The 9560-nt window shown below is 51.8% G+C and overlaps 1 pseudogene; it reads right to left on the reverse strand.

Annotated features, from left to right (window-relative positions):
• Positions 1 to 6764: 6764 nt before the first annotated feature.
• LOC117356132 lies at positions 6765 to 6877 on the reverse strand (annotated as a pseudogene).
• Between the last annotated feature and the right edge of the window lie 2683 nt (positions 6878 to 9560).

Here is a 9560-nt window from a genome sequence, read left to right on the forward strand (position 1 = left end):
GCTGTCATCTTCTATGTTTCTATGTCATCCATTAAACCCCGTCACGGACAGCTTTTCAAGCAAACTTGATTGAAGATCTCAAGTTTGCTAGTGCTGCACCCGCGCATGCGTGTGCCTTCCCGCTCAGCTAGAGGGCACGTTTCCTCAATGTGGTCCTCAGTTCTTAGTTTTCCACGGAGCCAGAAAGCCCTGTCTCTCTTCTCCGCGATCCTAAGTGCCTTTCTTGCACCGCGGCTTCTTTTCTTTTTCTAGTCGGAAGTCGCTGTGCTCTGCGTCTTTATTGTCTTCTAAAAAATATATATATATATATTTTTGTTTTTCAGTACTTTCTTCTTCGATCAGCGACCGGGGAATCCCGGTTTTGCAGTGGCCACTCGGCCTCCCGTAGCCGCGGCCCTCCTTCCTACCATATGTCCTGGCCTCTTAACGGGTTCAAGAAGTGCACGCAGTGCGGTCAGGTAATTTCCATCACAGACCCGCACCGTTGGTGTATCCTTTGCCTGGGTGTCGATCACCCTACAGACTCTTGGCCTGGTGCCACCCTTCAGCCTCGGGCTCTTCGTTGGCGTTGGGCCAAGATTCTGGACCTCTTCGCCATGGAAGCTGGTAACACCTCGACCCCGGTCTCAGCCTCGACCTCAGCCTCGGTCTCGATGTCGGCCTTGAAGACCTCGGTCCCAAGCACGTCTCCCTCGACTTCGAAGACCTCAGGGGCTCCAGCTTCGAAGATCTTGGCCTCAGGTAAGTCTCCTCTTCCTCCTTCAAGTTCAGCTCAGCTACCGAAGAAGCTATCCTCGGAGTCTCTGGCCGCCCAGGCAGTGAGTGTAGTCCTGCTGGCCTCGACGAGACCTCCCAAGTGTGCCTCCACATTAAGGGAATATTCTACATCGAGGTCGCCCTCGTTGGAGTGCACTGCTGCACCAATATGTCCAAATCCTTTGGTCTCGGTGCCGATGTTCGAGGATATGCTTAAGGCTATCTTAACCTCGCAGATCTCTGCTTTAGCTCAGCTTGCCCCGGCCTCGACTTTGCTTGTTGCGGACCAACCTGAGCGTTGCGCTGAGGGCTCTCAAGGCAAGGTGCGTCAGTCTCGACGCTTGTCCTCGAGTGATTCCTTGTCTGTTCCCTCGAGACGGACTTCTCCCACCGCCCAGCCTCGGATGAAACACCGGTCAAGACATACTTCTCCCTTGAGGCAGAGGTCTGCGAAGCGGCCCAGGGATTCTTCCCCGAAGCAGGGTAGGTCACCAGGCCCTCGCACTACGGGGTCCAACAAGCCGTCAGGCCTCGTGCTGTCTGACCCTAGTCTTCTCCGCTCTCCTGTGCCGTCTCGGTCCCCGGACCAAGGGGCCCCGAGGTGGAGGACTCCTGCCTCCCTCCCATGTCGGCAGATCTCTTCTTCCTGAGGCTCGCCGAGGCGGGCTCCCTGGATCTCTGTCCCTCGGACCACTGGGTCCTCGCCTTCCCGGTTCTCTAAGTGCAAGCAGTCGTCGACTCCCCCTCATTCTTTTAGTGGGGCCTCCTCGACGTCCATACTTGTTGACACTGATGTACCGGTGCAGTATTTGAGGGAAGCTTCCCCTTCATTTTCTGCTGCACTGAAGTCTCACTCGGCTTCCCCCCTTGAGGGGGCCTTCTGCGAGCAAGCCATCCTCCTTCACCAGGTTTGTGATGTACATGGGCAAGGCGCTGCAATTGGACCTCCAGTCTGATTCCAGGTACACCCGGGAATATTTGGAGGAGATGGAGCTTCCTTATCCACCGAAGGAATCCCTTCGCCTCCCTTTGAATCCGGTTTTGCAGCAGACTTTCTTCCGGAATTTTGAGACCCCCTTATGCTATCCCGGCCATTCCGTCCAAAATGGAATCCCGGTACCGGACGGTCCCCTGTAAGGGGTTTGAGAAGGCTCAACTCTCCCACCAGTCCCTGGTGGTGGAGTCTTCCCTAAAGAAGTCTAATCCTTCCAGGGTCTACGCGGCCGTCCCACCGGGCCGGGAAGGCCAGACTATGGATAAGTTCGGCAGACGCCTGTACCAAAATTTGATGATGGCAAACAGGGTTCTGAACTACAATTTTACTTTCAAATCCTATCTCAAACAGTGCATCAAATCCATGCCCTCCTTTCAGAATAATTTGCCTGTCCATCGCCTGCCGGAATTTCGCCGGCTCCTGGATACGCTGTCGCAGATTCGGCTTTGTATGTTTCAGGCGACGTATGATGCCTTTGAACTTTCCTCCAGGGTCTCTGCCTTGCAGTAGCCATGCGCCGCCTGGCTTGGCTCCACATAGTTGACATGGACCCGAATCTGCAGGACCGGCTGGCGAATCTCCCGTGCTTGGACAACGAACTCTTTGATGACTCCATCGAGGCAGCCACCAAACGCCTCTCCGAGCATGAGCGCTCTTTTGCCTCCTTGGTCTGACCCAAGGCGAAGCCCGCTCCTCCTAAGTCGTACATGTTGCCTCCCCGGTGCTATCCCCAGAAATCGATGCCGGCTTTTTCCAGGCCGCCTCCTCGGCATCAGCAACAGCAGAGGGCCCCTCAAAAGCCTCAAACCACTGCGACGGCTAAGCCTGCACCGTCCTTTTGACTGGGCTGGAGAAGGCCGACCCCCTCCGTCCTCGAGCCTTCTCTACCTCTAGGGGGCTGCCTCAGTGCCTTTTTTTACCACTGGGAACTGATAACTACGGACAATTGGGTCCTCTCCATCATCAGAGAGAGGTATTCCCTGCACTTCCGGACGCTGCCTCCGGACCTGCCCCCAAGAGAGTGTCCTTCGAATAGAGCGCAACTCCCCCTTCTTTTCCAGGAAGCTCATGCCCTCCTTCGCCTCCGGTGGAGGAGGTCCCTTTGTGTCAGCAGGGCACTGGATTCTACTCCCGGTACTTTCTGGTGCCCAAAAAGACCAGGGACCTGCGCCCTATTCTGGACCTCCGAGTGCTGAACAAGTTCCTGGTCAAGGAAAAGTTCCGTATGCTCTCTCTTCCCACGTTGTATCCCCTGATGGACGAGGGAGATTGGTTATGCTCCCTGGACCTGAAGGAGGCCTACCCTCACATCCCAATCCACCCAGCCTCTTGCAGGTTCCTTCGCTTTCAGGTGGGAGGCCTTCACCTGCAGTATCAGGTCCTCCCGTTCTGGCTCGCTTTATCCCCACGAGTCTTCACAAAGTACCTCGTGGTTGTGGCGGCGGCCCTGCAGTTGCAGGGTCTTCAGGTGTTCCCGTACCTCAACGACTGGCTCATCAAAGCACCGTCAGAGACCCATCAGACTATTACGTTCCTTCAGCGTCTGGGTTTCGAGGTCAACTTTCCCAAATCCCAGTTGTGCCCCTCTCAGTCTCTGCAGTTCATTGGGGCAGTACTGGACATGGTTTGCCTCTGCTCGTTTCTGCTGCAACCTCGGCAGGCCGCCCTCATCCACCTGTGCCGGCAGGTCTCCCTTCAGTCCATGGCCTCCGCCAAGCAGATGATGATCCTGTTGGGACACATGGCCTCCACCGTTCATGTGACTCCTTTTGCCAGACTTCACCTCTGGGTACATCAGTGGACCCTGGCGTCCCAGTGGAGACAGGACCGGGATCCCGCCTCTCAGCACATTGCGGTGACTCCCTCCTTGAGGTGTTTGCTCCATTAGTGGACGCTCTCTTCCAATTTTTCCAGAGGTTTTCTCTTTTTCACGCCCCTGCCGCGGAAGGTCCTAACAACAGACTCCTCCACGTATGCCTGGGGGGCTCACCTCGATGGCCTCTGGACCCAGGGTCTTTGGTCGAGCGCCGACCGTCGCTGCCACATCAACCTGCTGGAGCTTCGGGCCATTTACAATGCCTCGGTCGCCTTTCGGCATTTGCTTCAGGATCAAGTAGTCCTGGTGCGCACGGACAACCTGGTGGTTATGTATTATGTCAACAAACAGGGGGGTACGGGTACCCTGTCTCTTTTCCAGGAGGCTCTTTGGCTCTGGGAGTGGGCGATACGCCACAACATCTTCCTTCGAGCGGTCTACATCCAAGCCGAGCAAAACTGCCTGGCGGACAGGTTGAGTTGTCTTCTTCAGCCGCACGAATGGTCGCTCCATTCCTCAATTCTGTCAGGTGTTTGCTCAATGGGGGACGCCGCAGATAGATCTATTCACCTCACCCCTCAACCACAAATTGCCTTGCTTCTGTTCAAGGATTTACTTTCCGGATCGTCTCGAGGCGAATGCTTTCCTTAAGGATTGGACGGGCCGGTTCTTCTATGTGTTCCCTCCTTTTCCTCTGATTCTGAGGACTTTCGTGCAGCTCAAGTCGGCTCACGCTGCCATGATTTTGATAGCTCCTCAGTGGCCCAGGCAGCCATGGTTCTTCCTTCTCCTCCAACTCAGTGTCAGGGAGCCTCTGCTTCTGCCTGTGTTTCCTTCTCTGCTGTCTCAATATCAGGGTTCGCTACTGCATCCCAATCTGCAGTCTCTACACTTAACAGCTTGGTTCCTTTCCACCTGACTCCCTCCTTCGGTTTTTCTCAGTCGGTGTGGGATGTTCTTGAGGTCTCTCGCAAAAGTTCTACTAGACAATGCTACTCCCAGAAGTGATCTAGATTTGCTGCGTGGTGTGCTTCGCATTGCGTGGAGCAGCTGTCTGCCTCCTTGTCCTCCATGCTGGATTATTTGCTCCACTTGTCTCGGTCTGGCCTCAAATCGACTTCTATTTGAGTCCACCTTAGTGCGATTACTGCCTTTCATCAGCCGATTGATGGAAAATCGCTCTCGGTCCATCCGGTTGTTTCTCGATTCATGAAAGGCCTTTTTAATGCTCATCCTCCACTCAAGCCTTCCCCAGTGGTTTGGGATCTTAATGTGTTTCTGGCTCAATTGATGAAACCTCCATTTGAACCCATTGATAAGGCTCATCTGAAGTACCTCACTTGGAAGGTGGTGTTCCTGGTTGCCCTCACGTCTGCTCGCAGAGTCAGTGAGCTGCAAGCTCTGGTTGCGGACCCGCCTTTTACTGTTTTTCATCATGACAAGGTGGTCCTTCGTACTCATCCTAAGTTCTTGCCCAAGGTGGTTTCGGATTTCCACTTCAACTAGTCCATTGTTCTTCCAGTGTTTTTTTCAAAGCCCCATTCTCATCCTGGTGAAGTGGCGCTTCATACTCTTGGCTTTTTACCTCTAACACACCCAGTCTCATCGGACGGCTCTTCAACTCTTCCTATCTTTTGATCCTAATCGGTTGGGCCGTCCTGTTTCCAAGCGCACCTTGTCCAACTGGTTGGCTGCTTATATTTCCTTCTGCTACGCTCAGGCTGGTCTTCCACTGCCGGGTCGAATCACGGGGCATAAAGTCATAGCGATGGCGGCGTCTGTCGCTTTCCTCAGGTCCATGCCTATTGAGGAGATCTGCAAGGCAGCTACTTGGTCCTCGGTTCATACATTCACCTCTTACTACTGTCTGGATACTTTTTCCAGGCGCGACGGCCGGTTCGGCCTGTCAGTTTTGCGTAATCTGTTCTCCTAATTTGCCAACTCTCCCACCGTCCCTTCCTAGTTAGTTTGGAGGTCACCCACATGTCAAGAATATGCTGCCTGCTTGTCCTGGGATAAAGCACAGTTACTTACCGTAACAGGTGTTATCCAGGGACACTAGATAGATATTCTCGCAACCCTCCCACCTCCCCGGGTTGGCTTCTTTGCTAGCTATCTGAACTGAGGACCACGTTGAGGAGACGCACCCTCTAGCTGAGCGGGAAGGCACACGCATTCGCGGTGCAGCATTAGCAAACTTGAGATCTTCAATCAAGTTTACTTGAAAAGCTGTCCGTGATGGGGCTCCGTGGATGACATCACCCACATGTTGAGAATATCTGCCTGCTGTCCCTGGATAATACCTGTTATGGTAAGTAACTGTGCTTTCTGGTATCTTTTAATCTGCATACGTTATAGTTCTTTATATATGAACTTGTGTAATTTATTTAAAAAAATAAAATAAAAATGAAACTGAAACTGAGTACCTTGGAGGGAGGCAGACTAAATATAGGAAGGGGTGCTGAAAGTTCTCAGCCTAACTTCCTAAATTTTGAGCTTTATTTTGCCACTGTAGCTGAATCTCAGAGGGTGGGAGCTGGCAGGCATTAAGTATTCACAGTTGCTCAAGACCCTACACTGACCCAACATAGAAGAACACTGGCAGTGTGTTTGGGGGAGTGGTTAAATGTGATGCCAGTCTGGAGGTGGGTTCTGGTATATGAGAGCAGTGAGAGGTGGGGAGTGGGGAAGGTTCGTTTCTGATGTATGAAACATCCTGGGAAGAGAGGAGTGGATGGGAGGACAGCAATGCGACAGTGGTCAGAGGGAAAAGGGGAGGGGGGACAGCAATGTACAGTTCTGGCCAATGGGAGGAGGTGGGATTTGAATATAAATCAAGACCCCCATTTTTGGCCCACAAATCTTGGTTTATATTCGAGTATATAGTACTCCCCTGATATTCGCAGGGGTTCTGTTCCAGGAACCCACACGAATATCGAAAAACCGCAAATACAGTTTTTCACCTGGGGAGGCAGGAGAGGGCAGCTGGAGAGGCAGGAAAGGGCAGCTGGAGCGCCAGCGAGTGAAGGAAATCACTCGCGGTATGCTCCGACCGACTCTTCCTATACTAAAGTCAGGCTACACCAATCAGGAGCTGCTTTGACACGAAGCTCCTGATTGGTGTAGCCCGACTTTAGTACAAGAAGAGGCAGTCGGAGAATATCGCAAATTCGCAGGGGAATACTGTATTCGGTAGTTGTTCCACCAGTGTTACGAGCTTCAAAAATCAAGTGAAACCATTAATGACCCTCTCCATGGAAATCTTTAATAAAAAGCAATAAAATTATTTGATCTGAAGAGAAACCAGTTATTATATAACCTCTCCTTTATACTACATATGACACAAAAAGAAATTCCTAGAGTATTACATAGAGTAGATAATGCTTAGGGGGAAAATAACAAGGTGCAGTAAAAGGTTTACCTTGATTTACCATGGTGGTGGCTAACTATATTTTCTCAATACCACAGGCTACTACTACTACTTATAAGAACATAAGAATTGCTGCTGCTGGGTCAGACCAGTGGTCCATCATGCACAGCAGTCCGCTCACGTGGCGGCCCTCCAATCAAAGACCAGTGCCCTAACCGAGACTAGCCCTATCAGCGTACGTCCTTGTTCAACAGGACTTGTCTAACTTTGTCTTGAATTCCTGGAGGGTGTTTTCCCCTATGACAGATTCCAGAAGAGCGTTCCAGTTTTCCACCACTCTCTGGGTGAAGAAGAACTTCCTTACGTTTGTACGGAATCTATCCCCTTACAAATTTAGAGAGTGCCCTCTCATTCTCCCTACCTTGGAGAAGGTGAACAACCTGTCCTTATCTACTAAGTCTATCCCTTCAGTACCTTAAATGTTTCGATCATGTCCCCTCTCAATCTCCTCTGTTCGAGGGAGAAGAGGCCCAGTTTCTCTAATCATAGTAACATAGTAGATGACGGCAGATAAAGACCCTAATGGTCCATCCAGTCTGCCCAACCAGATTCAATTTAAATTTTTAAATTTTTTTTCTTCTTAGCTATTTCTGGGCAAGAATCCAAAACTCTACCCGGTACTGTGCTTGGGTTCCAACTTAGAGAGCTGCATGGGAACGGGGACGACGGGAATCCCGCGGGACCCGCGGGCATCTCGCGGCTTCCCCCTTCGGGTCACGGGGATCCCGTGGGGACGCCTCCAAGGGTCGCGGGGTTCCTGCGGGGCTGGATGTACTCACTCGCGCAGCTCTTCTTCTTCCTACCTGCTCTGCTTGCAGCACAGAGCCGAACGGAAGTCTTCCCGACGTCAGCGCTGACGTCGAGAAGACTTCCGTTCGGTTCTGTGCTGCAGGCAGGGCATGTAAGGAGGAGAGTAGCCTCGCAGCTCGAGTGGCTACCAAGGGAGGGGGGCGGTCCGCCCTGGTTGAAGCACAGCTGGCCAGGTCCCCTTACTTTTGTGGCGCTTCCTTGACCGACCGACAACAGCCCCGGTCCGACAAACCTCCCTGCCCTTAACCACGAATCTAAATTACCTTCTTACAGCAGCTGTAAGAAAGAAATTTAGATTCGCGGTTAAGGGCAGGGAGGTTTGTCAGACCGGGGCTGTTGTCGGTCGGTCGGTCGGGGAAGCGCCACAAAAGTAAGGGGACCTGGCCGGCTGTGCTGCACCCGGGGTGGGAGAGAAGGAGGGGGGAGAAGGACGCTGAAAGCACTGGGGAAGACAAAGGGGTGGAGAAGGACGCTGAAAGGCCATGGGGAAGATGGGGGAAGGACAATGAAAGCACTTGTGGAAGACAGAAGGGGGAGAAGGACGCTGACAGGACATGGGGAAGACGGGGGGGGGAAGGACACTGAAAGCACTTGTGGAAGACAAAGGGGTGGAGAAGGACGCTGAAAGGACATGGGGAAGATGGGGGGTGGGTGGAGAAGGACGCTGAAAGGCCATGGGGAAGACAGAGGGGGGAGAAGGACACTGAAAGGACATGGGGAAGACAGAGGGGGGAGAAGGACACTGAAAGCACATGTGGAAGACAGAGGGGGGAGAAGGACGCTGACAGGACATGGGGAAGATGGGGGGGGGAGAAGGACGCTGAAAGGAAATGGGGAAGAGAGAGTGGGGAGAAGACACTGGCAGGGAAGAAGACAGAGATGCCAGACTATGGGGGGAGCGGAGGGAAGAAGATGGGTGCCAGACCAATTTGGAAGGGGGGAGAAAGGGAGAGGCACAGTAACAGAGCAAATGGAAGACACAAAAGGAAGAGAGACAGTGGATGGAAGGAACTGAATGAGAACATGAGGAAAGCAGAAACCAGGCAACAAAGGTAGGAAAAGAATTCTATTTCTTTTTTTTTGCTTCAGGATAAAGTAGTATATTAGTTGTGTTGATAAAAATTTATAAACAAAAGAGGCTCTGGTAGAAACCCGTTTACAAAGTATGTATTCTTCCCAATTAATATTTCCAAATTAATAAAGTCTTTTTGCTTATTTGTAAATGGGTTTCTACCAGAGCCTTTAATTCAGTAGCATAATTAAATGAAATAACTATTTCTGAAGTTTGTAGGGACGGGCGGGGACGGAGGGGATTCCTCACGGGGACGGGCGGGGACGGAGGGATTCCTCACAGGGACGGGTGGAGACGGGTGGGATTCCTAACGGGGACGGGTGGGATTTCTGTCTCCGCGCAACTCTCTAGCCTGTACTGTGGTGGCATCACCTGCAGGTCACACTTTGTAAATACATCATCTTAGAATGTAATACAGTATTCTGCACGAGGGCACACATCGAATTTTAGTGTGTTAATCTGGGGAGCAACACCCAGCACCGCAGCCTGATTTCTTGGATGCAGAACTCTGGTAAAATGAATGAAAAGCCCAATACAAAAAAAAATTATAGATGTATATAATAATTGGTTCAACAATAGAAAAACACCCTTCTTGTCTTATCTACTACTCAGCTTGGTGCTGTTCCTGAGGACTCCAAGTGGTACAAAACATGTTTGAAAACCAGATGAGAAAAGTTAACAC

The sequence above is a fragment of the Geotrypetes seraphini genome, chromosome 2 (genome assembly GCF_902459505.1).
Source record: "Geotrypetes seraphini chromosome 2, aGeoSer1.1, whole genome shotgun sequence".
Lineage (NCBI taxonomy): Eukaryota > Metazoa > Chordata > Amphibia > Gymnophiona > Dermophiidae > Geotrypetes > Geotrypetes seraphini.